Source organism: Protopterus annectens, chromosome 11.part0 (genome assembly GCF_019279795.1).
Source record: "Protopterus annectens isolate FY-2018-M chromosome 11.part0, PAN1.0, whole genome shotgun sequence".
Taxonomy (NCBI): Eukaryota; Metazoa; Chordata; order Ceratodontiformes; family Protopteridae; genus Protopterus; species Protopterus annectens.
The window spans coordinates 18801755-18818041 of record NC_056745.1 but is presented as its reverse complement, the minus strand read 5'-3'; positions in this window follow the sequence as shown (position 1 = coordinate 18818041).

Below are 16287 nucleotides of genomic sequence, written 5' to 3'. Positions count from 1 at the left end.
CGGAGGGTCAGGGATTTCTTTAGATGCAGCATTTCTAACAGAGCGGGGTCAGACACAGCTTTGTAAGTCAAGCAGAGATCACCTCTAAGCAGACGATATGAAACAGAGAAAGTACAGCTTTGTACACTTACCATAAATGTAGATGTTAGAGTGTATTCACTGTTGCAGCCATCACATTTGGGTTATCCCTGCCAGGGTAGCCCTCAGCCGTCCCGAATGCCAGAGGCTTAGTATTTCTGCGTCGGTTGCTGTCACTTTAGGACTGACGTCATAGGTTCATAGGGAGGTACTAGGCTATCGGCCCAAGGGCCTACGTAAGCCTAGCCAACAAGGTTCCCTGGCTTATGCCACCCAAGAAAGTTATTTTCCTGTGCTACTGTCAAGCAGAGACACAGAAGTGATCCTCGGAGTGACGTCAGGTCGTCAGTAGTATAAAGTAAGGCAGGCAATGCCATTACATTAGTTTTTTTTGCCCTGTCAGGAGCCCCCAAGTGGGAGCCAGGTTATGGTGGAAGAACCCCACCAGTAGAAAGTAAATACCAAAATGTCCCTTGTAAGGAGAGAGAGAGAGAGAGAGAGAGAGAGAGAGAGGAAAACCAGGAGTGCAATAGTGAATACACTAACATCTACATTTATGGTAAGTGTACACAACTGTACTATGTTCTTTTTGTTTCACTGTTGCAGTCATCACATTTGGGTTGATTCCCAAAGCTGAGGAAAAAGGTGGAGGCAGTCAAGGAGACTAGGGGCTGGCTAGAATACCGTGAAAGACTGCAGTGGCAAAGCCTTCCCTGGATTTGGAGAAGATAGGCAGGTGGTAACGTTTGGTGAAAGTGTGAACAGATGTCCAGGTGGCAGCCTCCAGGATGTCCCTGGTGGGGACTCCTCTGAGGAAAGCTGCACAGGCAGAGGCTGCTCTGGTGGAGTGAGTCCTGACCCCCTTAGGGGGAGGCTTTCCATGTTGCTTGTAACAGAAATGGATGCAGTGTGCTATCCATTTAGAAATGGTTTGTTTGGAGATGGTTTTGCCCTCTGCCCCTGCAGCAAATCTAACCAGCAACTGATCAGACTTTCTGAATGATTTAGTCCTGTCTAGATAGAATCTGAGCTGTCTGTGCACATCTATTGAGTGCAGGATCCCTTCCCCCTTGTTCTGTGGGCTAAGTAAAAGGCCGGCAAATGAATGGATTGGTTGAGAGCCACACTGGACACCACTTTGGGCATGAAGGATGGGTTAGTCCTGAGGGAAACCCTGTCAGCATGGAAGATGACGAAGGGCTCCACAGCCATGAGTGCTTGTAGCTCGGCGACCCTTCTGGCTGAAGTGACAGCCAGAAGAAAAGCGGTCTTCCAGGACAGAAATTTTAACTCTGCTGAAGATGCTGGTTCGAAGGTGGCAGCGTGAGCTTTTCCAACACAAAAATGTCCCAAGCTGGGGTAGGTGCTCTTCTGGGTGGCCTCAAGTTGCTAGTCCTTCTTAGGAACTGTTTGATCACAGGGTGTGAGAAAAGGGGCTGATCAGTGGGGAAATGAGCAGAGATAGCAGAGGCATGAATTTTAATAATTGAAAAAGAGAGGCCACTGCGTAGCAGGTCAGCTAGGTAATCCAGGATGAGAGGGAGGGAGGGCTGTGCCATACCAGCTCCCTTAGTCTGAATCCAGGTGCAGAACCTTTTCCATTTGTCAACATAAGAGTTTCTAGTGCTAGGGCATCTGGCCTCAAGTATAACATCTAGAACCTGTTTACTGGAGGTTGGCAAATTGATCAGTGGTTAGGGAATAAGCCAAGCTGCCAAATTGAGGGTCTGCAATTGGGGATGCATGAATTCTCCTTCCCTCTGGATCAGGAGTGTTGTGGTCTGAATGAGATGCCATGGTGGCAGTGGGGACAGGCTACGCGGCAGTGGGTACCAGTGCTGGCGAGGCCAGTCTGGAGCAATAAGAATTGTCCTTGGTTTTTCCTCCCTTATTTTGAGCAGTGCCCTGGTAATGAGAGGTAGTGGAGGAAAGGCATAGACCGACAGATTGACCAGGGGAAGGACAGGGCATCCACTTTCCAAGCCATTCTGTGATGCTCCCTGGTACAGAACTTGCTGAGCTGATGGTTGGTAGAGGTAGACCTTTGGGGTGCCCCATTTCTGAGTTATTAGGGTGAAGGTTCATTTATCTAGCTGCCACTCGTGTGGGTCCAGAAGATTTCTGCTTAAGTGATCTGCCAGAGAGTTAATAGAGAACTTGGCAGGAATTGTGCTAACAGGTGTAGTTGCATGGCAGAGGCTGTGTGCCAAAGGGTCATGGCCAGCCTGCACAGAGGGTAGGAGGGAGTCCCTCCCTGCTTATTGATAAACCACATCACAGTGGTGTTGTCTGTTTTGATCTGGAGAGCCCCTGGGGAGAGAAGGGGCCTGAAAGCGGTTAGCGTGCTGGACTGCTAACATCTCGTTTTGGTTTATGTGCAGATGGATTTGCTGTGGGCTCCATTGGTCCTGTATGCACCTGCCATCCAGGTGTACACCCCAGGCACAGCCTGATGCATCTGTGCGAGGGTCAGGGTGGCAGGGGGTGGAGAGAAAGGTAATCCCTTGTTGTGGGAGCATGCTGCTGCCCACCAAAGAAAATCTTTCCTGAGGCAAGGTATCATGGGTATGAGTTTCCAGGTCTTGAGAGTGTTGACACCAAAGGCTTTTTAGGTACTACTGACATTTCCTCTTATGCAGTCTGGCATATGGAATGAGTAGAATGCAAGGCGCCATGAACCCCAGAGCTTGCAGGCTTTTCCTTGCAGATAACTGGGGTCTGGTGACTAGTTGAGAGAAGTAGGCTGTCGTAAGTTTGCTTTTCTGGTATAAGGAATGCCATCTGGGATGCTGTGTCCAAGCTTGCTCCCAGGAATATAATCCTTTGGGTGGGTACTAGTTTGGATTTCCTTTCGTTGACAGTGTACCCTAGGGAGGTCAGTAGGGACTTTACAAAGGCCAGGTGCTTGAGCAGCTTTACCTGTCTGCCTGAATTAGGCAGTCAATAAGTATGGGTAAAATCTGGATATTCTTTGTCTGCAAAAGGCAATGGCTGGAGCTAGACATTTTGTGAAAACTGAGAGCAGTAGATAAGCCAAAGGGAAGTGCAGAGATCCTGCCCTAAAATGTATGTATTTCCTGCATGATTCCCTGATAGGAATGTGGAGGTAGGTAGGCCTCTTTTAGGTCTAGGGTGGCTAGCCAAGCATCCTTGGAGAACATGGGTAGTAGTTTCTGGAGGGTGAGCATTTTGAAATTTGGTATCACCAGGAAGGTGTTTAGAATGGATAGATTGAGGATGGGGCGCCCTGGGCCTTAGAAACTTGGTCATTTTCAAAAGAAAGGTAAATGCGAAAGAAGTCGTCGGTTTGTGTTGAGAAGCGGTAGTGCTCAGCAGCTCCGGACCCATCCAAGGGAGAGACAACCGCAGGATCCTTAGTCGAAGAAGAGTTTTTGCGGCATACCGGACTCCAAAAGGGTCTCGGTAGTGGCCTGCAAAAGTGGGCATCAGGGGCTGCGAAAGCGCCTCACTGAGACTAGAGAACTGATGACTAACTTAACAGAAGCGTCGTTGGTAGGCTGGGACCTGTTCGGTCTGTCTCTGTGTTTATCCTTTTTCTGAAGATCTGCTAATTGATGACTTACCTTAGGCATATCGGAATTTGAGGACTGTAAGTGAAAACATCTAGCTACAATAAAGGCCCGACGATGTATAGTTCTGGCATTGAACAAAGCACAAAAGCCACAGTGGGGGACGTCGTGGTTTGGGCCTAAGCAAGTGACACAGTAAGAATGAAAGTCATGGTGTGGTATTTGCTTTCCACAGGCGAGATAATTGTTAACTTTTTCTGACATCGGTTAGTGCAGGAAAAAAGAATCCCCGATGGGGTATTTAGCTTTAGAAGAATTCAGCTTCAATTCGAAAGACGAAACTCAGGTAGCGGCCGACCGGCACTCGTGCAAACTGCTTCTGGCTATGCGGCAAGAAAGACTGATGTAATGGCTTTGGCTGCCTTACTTATACTACTGACGACCTGACATCAGTCGTGAAGCGAATACTAAGCCTCTGGTATTCAAGCTGTCCGAGGGCTACCCCTGGCAGGGATAACCCAAATGTGATGACTGCAACAGTGAAACACAAAGAACATCAGTTGGGAGTCTTTTGAGTCTATTCATGTAGGACATGTGTTCAATGCCTAGGATCCTCTTCGTGAGGCAATTCTATGGCATCTCCAGCTGTTGCAGGTGTCTAGTGAGGTACATGCCAAATGGGTCATTATACTCTATGACTGGTCTAATGAGGAAAGAGTAGAGAGAGAGAGAGACTATGCCCTCTTTCTTCCTGGATGCAAATCCCTTGGTAATGAGATGTGCCACAGAGAAGCACTTTCTGACCACAGTGGCAATGTGGTGATCGAAGGAGAGGTTGCTGTCAACCGGCATCCCCAGATCTCTTATAATGCCTTCAGTGTTCAGTGGGCTCCCATCGATGTGGTAATTAGTGGTAACTTGAGTTTTTCCCAAAGGGGATGACGCATTTTCTGGCATTAAGCTTAAAGCCATGGTTTCAAACACCAGTCATTGGTCTCAGTGAGCCCTTTCTGTAGGATGTTCTGCATCACATGGGGAGTTAATAATTGCTCCCAGCTTGCAGTCATCTGCAAACTTGGTCAGCCAGAGTCACTTTGTGTTGGCCTGAACTTCTGAGAAGTAGATGCCGAACTGGAGAGGACCCAGGACCGATCTCTGTGGGACTCCACTCATGACTGGTCGACAGTCTGATGGAGTCCACTACTTTCACACTGTGTTCTGTGAGCCAATTTGCAACCCACCTTGTGATATAGGGGTCGATGACTAGTTTGGTGAGTTTTATCAATAATTCCTGAGTGAGGAATGGTATCAAAGGCCTTGGCCAGATCGAGGTAGGCTGTATGCACTCCCTTACCTTCATCCACAGCCCTGTTGACTGACTCAAGGAAGTTCAACCAGGTTGAGCAGGCATGATCTCCCTTTCACAAAGCCAAATTGCGTGGGGTCTAGAGTTTGGAGATTTCCTATATCTTTGTTCATCAGGTCCATGATGATGCACTCCACAGCTTTATATATCAGACTCGTCATGCTAATGGGGCGATAATTCCCAGGGTCTGTTATCGTTCCCCCTTTATGGAGAGGGATGACTGTAGCAGTGCGCCATTCCGTAGGGACAAAGCCAGAGGTGAGGCTGTGACTGAACAGGGCACACAGATGTGGTGCCAGTTTGTTTTGTAGTTCATGTAGAACACCGCCAGGGATATTATCGGGTCACATGGAAGTTGTATTCATGCCCTTGGACAATGCAGCTTTAACCTGTGCTGCAGTAATGCTGGGTGCCTGGCATTCTTCCAGTATTGTGATTGGTCCTTTGAGGCGGAGACAGAGGGGTAAAGCTGGCATTGAATCTGTCAGCCAGTATGTTGGCAATATCTGCTGGCTCAGTATAAGAGGTACCATTGTGCAGTAAGTCAGAGCAAATCTGGGTATTGTCATGGAGGTTCTTGATATAACTATAGTAGGCTTTGTGATTGTTTTTAGTGTCTGCTGCAATTCTGCCTTCATAGCTGGCTTTAGGGGATTTGATGGAGAGATCTCAACTTTTTGTTTTGGCTAGTATGGGAGTTTATCCAGTCTTGGGACTTAACCTTTATCTGCAACAGTTTCTTCCTTCTGTTGTAGAGTTTATTAATAGCAGGGGACCACCAGACTGGCTTCCTTTTTTGGAGGAGAGAGTCTTGGTTCTACTGGGTATGGCTAGTTCTATGCATTTATGTACATGTTTGTACAGTGCATTGGTGTATGATTTGGCAGTCATGCAAATATTTTCCATTGGCATGGGTGCTGTAAAGTTAGCCACCTCTGTTTTTAAAAGCCCAAAGTCAACTTTGGAGAAGTTTTTCAAGGTGGTTATCTTTGTGGGGAGTGTGGGTGACATGTGGATTTCCGTGGTGATTAGTTTATTGTCGGATCTGACCAGGGAGGAACTGACTATTGGTGTAGAGCAACAGTCACCCACGTTAGTAATAATGAGGTCAAGGATGTTGCTTCCTCTGGTGGGGTTCAGAATGAGCTGGTCCACGGCATTGGAACTGACAAATTCCAGGAAGTGTTGGGCCAGTGTATTGGTGCTTCAGTAGTTTTTCCAGTTGACAGAGCAGTAGCTGAAGTTTCCTAGTACGAGAGGGTTGGGTTGGATCTTGATCAATTTCAGGGTGATTAGGAACATGGAATGAGTCTAGGGACATGGTTGGGGACCTATAGCAGGCTATGACCTGGATCTACATCTTACCCAATGTTAGTTGTACTTGAAGTATCTCAGATGTGTTATGCTGAGCTACTAGTCTTGAGGTGTGCATACTCTTTATGAATATGGAGACACCACTGCCTTTGGAGTTTCAGTCCATGTTTCAGGGCCGAAAGGTGTGGAATGAGTTATAGCCTGGTAGTGCAGGGGTGCTTTCTGCCGCTTTAAACCAGGTCTCCATTACAGCACAGATGTCAATATTCTCCATTTTGAGGAGTGCTTCGAGGGAGTGCATCTTGAGATTTAGACTTCTAATGTTGAGCAGTATGACCTTCAGACTGCATTTATTTATAGTTATGATGGTAATTTGTTTTTTGGAACACCGCTTAAAAAAGGCACTACATGGGGTGGCAAGAGCCTTAGCCAGTACCCAGAAACCCAGGGGTGACAGATGCAGGCCATCTCTGGCAAAGCATTGAGGTCTGTCAATCATGTAGTCCAGGGAGATGAGTCTCAGGTCATTCACACCCACATGGACAATGACAGAGTCATACTTGTACTTTTTGTGGAGTGACATGAGTGCGTGTGTTATGTGTTACATTCTGTCACCTGATAGCTGACTGTTACTAGGTTGAATAAGGAGAAGGTGAGTGGAATATCTGTGTGCCTCACTATTAAGTCACCTACAATCAGTGCATTGGGGAAGGTGTTTAGCCTTAGGGGCTTAAGTTGAGGGGTACACTGTGGAGGTGAGCTATGTGTCCTGTGGTTTGTGCTGCATTGTGTTGGTGGAGTGTGTTTCTGTCTTGGAGATCTCTGCTGTTTGAGTAAATTTCTACTGAGAGCGTGCGCGACGGTGGGTGTGTGATTTGTGTTTTTATGCGAGAGACGTGATGGTGGGTGTTCTGGAGGGCCATGTGGTGTGGTGCAGGTGCTGAACTTCTCCTTTTGACCAGCTAGTCTGGTCTTGGCTGGAAAGTGCATAAGTTCCAATTTGGTTATATAAGTGCATCTCTCACAAGTGTTGGGAGGTAAGGGGACAGGGTTGTCTGTATACACGAGGCAGCTGTTACACTGCCTTAGAATGCCCAAGTGCATCATGTTAATAGGAGAAAGCACAAGGAACTGCTCTTTAATCATGCCAGGAGGGGTACTGGAGCTATTTCTGTGAAGAATGACTAGTGTTGATGGCACTTAGGTGTGCTAAAATAATTGCTGCAAAAATCTGTTGAAGTACAAGGTGACTTAAGTTACTTAAGTTATTTGAAGTGCAAGAGAGAAAGAACTAGCAAGATCTACGGGAAAAACTGAAGAGCAGACTTTCTGGCACCAGTAATAGTTTACCTCGGCTTGGCACCACTGCACTGAGCTTAAATAAGCGCAAACCCATGCAAATGTGGGTTTTTAAACCATAACATTGAAAGGGATGGAAAAACTGCCCAAATGGCCAGCCAGAAACCACTCCTCTTGTGGGAGACAGGCTACGTGGTGCTTACCACTCCCACTGATAAGTTAGAATGCTTCCCTCCAAAAGAAAGGCTTGGGGGGTTCAGAAGCTTACAAACAGTCATGGACATAGCAAATCTGTATCTGGACTAGACTAGTTACAGGAAAGGGGGGAAACAAGCTTGGAACTTTTTTGTGTTTGCTTTTACAGAAAAGCAGCTAAAACAGCAGTAAAAACAATTCAAATGCAGTGCAAGTTAGCACACGTGTGTGTAGCAATATTAAAGCAAATACAGCTTAAATAATGCAATTAAATAAAAAAAACAACTAGAAACAAGTGCAGAAAGCAGTAAATTAAGAAAAAATCAAAAGAGGCACTTGAGTTTCGCTTTCTCCTTCCTGATGCTCTTGCAGTCTGCAGGATGCCAAAAGTGGGTCGGCGGAGCTTAAACAAGCACAAACCCACGCAAATGGAGGCTTTTAAACCAGAAAGTTGAAAGGGAAGGAAAAACTGCCCAAACGGTTAATAAACTACAATTTCTGGGCCAGAAACCACTCCTCTTGTGGTAAACAGGGTACCTAATGCTTACCACTCCCACTGGTAAGCTAGGTTTCCCTCCAGCACAGAAAGGCTTGGGGGGGCTTAGAAGCTTACAAACAGTCCTAGATAAAGCAAATCTGTATCTGGACTAGCCTGGTTCGTGATTAGACCAGTCACAAACATTACATTACCCATAATGAGAAATCAAGACAAAAGTTAATGTACTTCTCTTCTGAGCCTGGAAAATGTTATCCTTTTCAAGCCAACCAGGTTCTGGATATTTGTCAAAATCTAGCCCTGTGTCTTGCTACAGAAAGTATGGAGCTTTTCTACTCAGGCCTCCACTGCAACAGCCTGCTAGCTCAGTAAGACTCCTTTCAAGTAAAAAAGTGTTAGAACTGTGTTTCTGATGGGTTTTCATGGCTGTAGGCCTAGGCTGCCTTAGGATATAGAACAGCATGGGCCACTGAATCTGATCTCCCCTGCCTGGTTCCTAAAGAGGTTATGCTACTAATCCAACACAGGTGACCCTGGGTGCAATCAGGACTTGATCTCTCTGCACCATGAGGATGGGTGTCAAGTTATAGTTTTCTTGAAGGTAACTGCTGCACATTTCAAAAGGGCTACAGGTTGCCTATACATATTTAACAAACTATATAAATACAATCCAAGTACGAAGGACACTGCATGCAGTTTGTGAGCTGCCTGAGCTAACTGAAAGCAATCTGCATCCGAAGCATGAACAACCATCATTTAAGAAAACATCAAGCATTTTACATCTGTGCCCCACAATCAAGCCAAGATTTGAGAAAACATTTAACAGTCATGAGTGGAGACAACAAACTCTTGCAACAGACCACTAGATTTACTTGCTCCCTTCAGTAATGAAAAGCATGCATTCATAAATGCTATGCCTGCTCTACTGTTCATGAACATTTGTCTGGGATCAAGATTATGTTAATTAAACCCTACAACAGTAGAGCAGTGCACGTGTACACTCACACTCACTCGCACGTACACTAATGAATGAAAGGCTTTTGCAAACTGTTCCCACAGAGCAACATCTGCTAGAAAAAAAGCCATACAACTGACAAACAGATAATGGACCAAAATATTAGAAGAATGATGTGCCACGCCGATTGTGGACATACATGGAACAAGTGCAAAGCAGGGCCCCTGATGTGCTCCCAGATAGTGGACATACGTGGAACATGTGCAGAACCCAGCCCTTAATGTACAGCAATATTTGACATCCACAGAATATAGGGACAGCATACAGACAAAATGGGTTCAAGCACCTAGGCAGCGAGACATTTCCCTGTGGTACATTTGACTGGGGACACATGGCTGAAGTGACATTCAGCTACAGAGAAATACGGCTGATTGCAAATTCCCTGTGGGCAAAGAGAAGCATACACAGCCATGCCCACAGCTTTAATAGCCAAATGCATGGCAGCAGAAGAAGTAATGAGTGCTGTGCTCAGTGTACAGTACATACTTATATAACTACAAAATGCGCTACAGCATGGAGGAAATCCTGCAGGCTACTGTAGTCACATTTATGCTCAAATATGCGTTTTAGGTAATGATCCCTAGACACTGTGAAGGGGGTAGTGGTCCACACACTCCAATTATAAAGGCACTGCCCATTGTGCACTGCATTTTTACTGTCACTGACATGCCCTCTGGCCAGCCTGCTGCTGCCTACCATATTGCCTGCTGTCTCATGTTCCCTTGGGGACCATGGACATTGTTTGTTTATTAAAGCTGTGGGCATGGCAGTGTATGCTTCTGTTTGCCCACAGGGAATTTGCAAACAGCCATATTTCACTGCAGCTGAACGTCACTTCAGCCATGTGTCCCCAGTCAAATGTACCACAGGGAAATGTCTCGCTGCTAGGCGCCTGAACCCGACAAAGCACAATGCCTCCACTAGCCTAAAAGTCCGGAATATGCTGCAGGGCAGCTGACTTTCAAAGTTGTTCCTTTTGAGCTATATGAACATACCTGTTACCAAAGTAAGCCACGTGCATGTATAATTCTGCACCCCATATAGTACTGCAGCCATCCTAGTTACTTAATGGAACAATGTCCTTAAAGTTATACACCAGCACCTCCCCGTTTAACTCTAGTACCTGTGTGCTCATAGTTCTGTATCATAACCACCTGTGTGCTTATCCAACTGCACTGTGCTCTTGGTCTGTATAATAACCACAAGAGTGTTGATCCAATGACACAGTGTGCTCGTAGCTCTGTACCAACCACCTGCATGCTTATCCAATGGGGCTGTGTGCTCACAGTTCTGTATCACAACCACCTGCGTGCTTATCCAATGGCACTGTGTGCTGCCTGTATCATAACCACAGGCATGCTGATCCAATGGCGGTGTGCTCATGGCTCTGTATCATAACCACCTGTGTACTGATCCAATGATACCATGTGCTTGTAGTTCTGTATCATAACCACCTGTGTGCGTATCCAATGACACCATGTGCTTGTAGTTCCATAACATAATTACCTGTGTGCTTATTTAATGACACCATGTGCTCATAATTCTGTATCATAACCACCTGTGTGGTTATTCAATGACATCATGTGCTTGTAGTTCTGTATAATTACCTGTGCTTATCCAATGACGCCGTGTGCTCGCAGATCTGTATCATAACTACCTGTGTGCTTTTCCAATGACACCATGTACTTCTAGTGCTGTATCATAACCACACGAGTGCTTATCCAATGGCAATGCACGCTCGTAGGTCTGTATCATAACTACAGGCGTGCTGATCCAATGACAGTGTGCTCGTAGCTCTGCATCATAACCACCTGTGTGCTTATCCAATGATACCATGTGCTTGTAGTTCTGTATCATAACCACCTGTGTGTTTATCCAATGACACCGTGTGCTTATACTTCTGTATCTTAACCACCTGCGTGCTTATCCAATGGCACAGTATGTTTGTAGTTCTGTATCATAACCACCTGTGTGCTCATCCAATGACACCATGTGCTTGTAGTTCTGTATTATAACTACTTGTGTGCTTATTCAATGACACCGTGTGCTCATAGTTCTGTATCATAACCACCTGTGTGCTGATCCAATGACGGCATGTGTTTGTAGTTCTGTATCATAACCACCTGTGTGCTCATCCAATGATACCATGTGCTTGTAGCTCTGTATCATAACCTTCTTGTGTCTTTTGTAGCTCCAACTCCAATGTATTCACCAAATAATATGATATGCTAAAAGTAGTATACCATCATCTTCCCCTGTAGCTTTGGGACCATTTATGTATTTATTTCACATTCAATCGCCAAGTAAACAGATTGGTCTAATGACTGTTTTCAGGTTTGATTCTGGCCATAAGGGTAAAAGAGCAGATACAGCACTTAAGCAGAACAAAGTAACAATGACAGCTCAATACATACAGTACAAAGAGATACAGTATACATAAATTAAACTAGAAACTATCTTAACCATCTGCATAAAGAAAGAAAACAGAGGTACAGAGGTATACATTGTCATAGACAGCAAGCATATTTACAAGCTCCAACATCCTTCTTACCATCTGATCATTGTTCCACACCATCATGTCCCTCTGTAGATCTGCTACCTCCTTCTGACCTAATGAATTCATTTGCTCGGAAATAGCAGCCATCACCTTGCTGAATATCCCTGGGACAATTGTCACTATTGACACCATATGCTCATAGCTCTGTACCATCTTTAGTCTGCAACTCTGGTATAAACTTACTTACCTAGTGACACTATGTACTCTTAGTTCTGTAATGTCACTTCCTTGTGTAGCTCTGGTATGATTCCCCTTTACCTAGTGACATGTGCTCATAGTTTGTGACATCACTTCCTTGTGTAGCTCTGGTGAGATTCCCCCTTACCTAGTGACACCATGTGCTCATAGTTCTGTGACATCACTTCTTTGTACAGTTCTTTCTCCCAGCTGCTCAGCATTTTCCACTCTTCTGTTGAAAATCTGACAGCAACATCTTCAAAGGTTTCTGGTATCTGAAAGTACAAAGGATTTATTTAATAATTCTTGAAACCATTATACACATAAAAATGAAACTTTCCAAGAAAATGGTACAATGTGATAACAGCTGTTGCCAAAAGTAAATTAATACAGTCTCTTTTCTGTCAGAAGGAAAAAAGAAGTTATGTCTTACAATAACGTTCCATCTGTGTTGTAGATCTTTGTTCATTCATTAACATTAGGACCTCGGGTCCGTCCTCGTAACAGAAAAAAATAGGAGGCTCTGTCTGAGCAAATACCCTAACCAGGAGTTCCTAAAGTCCACCAGGAGTCCAGGCAGGGGGAAGGAGGGCGGGACGTAATGAATGAACAAAGATCTACAACACAGATGGAACGTTATGGCAAGACATAACTTCTTTATCTGATGTTGTAAATCTTTGTTTATTCATTACCATTAGGACTGAGTCCCCAGCTACTTGAGTCCTGGGTGGCCCCAAGGAAGGATATTCCTGAGCACCACAGAACTAAAAGATGCTCGTCCTCTGGAGGCCAAATCCAATTTGTAATGAGATATAAAGGTATGAGGTCTTGCCCAAGTGGCTACTGTGCAAATATCATCCAGAGAGGCTCTGGAATGAAATGCTATAGAAGTAGCCATAGATCTGGTAGAATGAGCCTTTATTCTGGAAGGTAAGGATAGCTTATTCTGTTGGTAGATAAAGGTAATGACGTTTCTATGCTTGGAGGATAAAGTCACTTTGGAAACAGGTTTACCCAATCCGGGTCCTGCAAAGGCCACAGACAATTGATCTGTTTTCCTGAAAGACTTAGTCCTGTCCAAATAACAACAAAGCTGCCGATGCACATCAAGGATGTGCAAAAGGTACTTCCCTCTGTTAGAATGCGGAGGGGAAAAAACGGCAGGTCAATAGATTGAAAAAGCCAGAAATGACCTTGGGCAAGAAAATAGGGTCAGTACAAAGGGACACCCTATCCGTGTGGAAGGTCAAGTAAAGACTCTTGACACTCAAAGCGTGCAGCTCAGATACTCTTCCTGCTGAGGTAAGTGCTACTAGAAGTAAGGTTTTCCATGACAAAAACTGCAAATAACATGAATCAAAAGGCTCGAAAGGAGAACCTGTAAGAGACTGAAGTACCAAAGTCAAGTCCCAGGGTTCTAAGGGAGGCTTGTCCAGAGGTTTAACATGTAATACTCCTTTCAAAAAGGTCTTGCATAGGCAGTGTGACATAACTGAAGAATTATCAAGATAATTTTCAAAATTGGCGATAGCTGCTAAATGTACAGTGATCGAAGCTGAGGCTCCTGCAAGCAAAACAGTAGTCAGGTATTGTAGTATCTTTTGAAAAGGCATAGAGAAAAGGTCTAAGTTCTGATCTTTGGCCCAAACAGAGAAACTAGTCCATTTACTAGAATAAACTTTCCTAGCGGAAGGTGTGTGTGAAGCCAGAAGAATTTCATGAACAGGAGAAGGGATGTCAGGCAGCCTGGCAATCATTGGAAGTGAATGAACCAAACTGCTTGACACTGTGCAGGTTTGGATGAATCAGTCCCTGAGGATGAGAGAACAGGTCTTGAGAATGATCCAGGATCCACGGACTGTGAATCAAATGAGGCCATAGGGAAGACCCGGTGGCCAATCGTGCGTTAGAGCGTCCCACGGTGGTTCCCCCTGAGGAGGGATCAGGGCAAAGTAGCTTCTGCATTTGTAGTTTGGGGGGGAAGCAAACAGGTCGCAGCAAGGCTTGCTCCAGCGTTGGAAGATCCGATCCACTGTTACAGGGTTGAGGGACCACTCGTGAGGCAGAAGGTTGGAACTCCCGGGAATGTGTGTTGCTATAAGGAAGCGGTTGGAAGCTTTCGCCCAGTGCCAAATCCTCATGATTTCCCGACACAGGGGGTAAGACCTGGTTCCACCTTGCTTGTTGATATACCAGACGACTGACATGTTGTCTGACTGAATTGCAATGGTCCCAGAGGATAGGGGCGCATGGAACACTTGCAATGCTAGGAGAACTGCCCTCAGTTCCAGGACATTTATGTGCAAATTGGCCTCTATGGGGGACCAGGGGCCTTGGACAGTCTTTCCCTGGAAATGCCCCCCCACCCTAACAGGGAAGCATCTGTGGTCACCGTGGCCGTGGGCTGGGGAAAACAGAACAGTCGACACCAAAGATTAGTTTGTGGGTTCATCCACCATAACATTTTTGCCTTGCAACGGTTTGAAAGATGTAACATGTGGTCGAGTGGGTAAATTAGCAATGACCATTGTGCAGAAAGGAGCCACTGTAGGATTCTCATGTGCAGTCTCGCCAGTTGGTACCAACATAATGACAGCCGCCATGGAGCTGCAGTACAAGATGTGCTGGTACATAGGTCTGAGAAGGTGGTCTTGGATTTGGTGTGTTATGTTCGAAAACCTGCGAGGGGGAGAAAAGCTTGACAGGATGTTGCGTCGAAGGCCGCTCAATGAATTCCAGTGTCTTCATTGGAGACATTGAGATTTGTCCCTGTTGATTATAATCCCCAAGCGGAAAGCAAGACCTTGAGTGTAAGAAGATTCCTGGTCGGAGCGGTAAGAAGCCAATCATGTAGATAGGGAAACACCTGAAATCCTTGTAGTCGAAGATCAGCTACCACAACTGCCATATATTTGGTGAACACTCGAGGGGCTGTCGAGAGACCGAATGGCAATGCCCTGAACTGGTAGTGATTGGCTCCCAGCCGGGAGCAAAGAAACCTCCGGGAGCGGTGATCCATCTTTACGTGGTAGTACGCGTCCTGGAAGGTCTATAGAGCACATCCAGTTGAAGAATGGACTGTATTGTGACCATCCGGAAATTTTGAAGTTTGATAAATTTGTTCAATAGGCTGAGATCCAGGATTGGTCTCCAGTCCCCTGTCTTTTTTGGCACTAAAAAGAACCTAAAGTAAAACCTGGATCCTGTCTTGTCTGGTGGTACTGGTTGGATGACTCTCTTCCTTAGGAGCTTTTCTACTTCTAAGGCTGCTAATTCCCTCTGACTGGGTGGTACATTGGGGATGGGAGTTAAATCAAATGGTATTTAGTAGCCTCTGGATAATATTCTCTGCACTCAAACATCAGTAGTAGTAATAAGATACCAGGCTGGTAGATGCAGAGAAAAACAACCCCCGACTGCTTCCATAGAAAAGCAATTGGGCCGCTGCTCAGGAGCGCTGGTAGGGTCTGCCGGAGAAAGAACCTCTAGCGCCCTGGTTACGCGGACCCCCTCTACCCTGAAAGGGACAGCTTCCATATGAGTTGCCCCCTCTGCCCCAGGGGGATTGTTCACCACGAGTGTCACGAAAGTCCTTGGGACTTCTTGAACCACATTTTTCCTCCCTTCTGGTTCCTGGAGTAGGACCTCTGGGAGATGGAAAGGCGCATGCCCACAGCAGACAAGGTCTTTCTGTCTTTCTCACTACGTAGTAACCACAGAAAACGAATATTCCACTGTATAAGTATCACGGTGCCATCAAAGTAACTAAGTAGCACGAACTGGAAATAGTCTGCAAAACACACTTTTACTGTTGAACTTAAAATAATGGTTAAGCGCTTTCATCTACAATGTGTAGACTTCTTCAGAACACTACATACTTCTGTCTGCTGGGTTATATACAGATCGTGAACCAATCAATGCAGTAACTCAAAACAAACCAATAAACATTTAAAGTGCTCTCTCTGAAAAACCTGCAATTAATATTCATACATATCATATTAACAACTGCAATTTCATGTAAAACTCTTATAATATAATAAATATATTAAAACATGTTACAAATTTAAAAACTGTTACAAGTTTAAAAACATTTTCTTTGTAATATTTCAAGTGGATTTTTATATAACATTAAACTCTAGCTTCGAGAACTGGTTTAATGGAAATAACTTCATTGATATCTGGATATACTGCTGCATTCAATAATATTTGCCATTTAATCTCGCTTTCACCCTACTGTATTAACAAGAAAGATACAAAAAA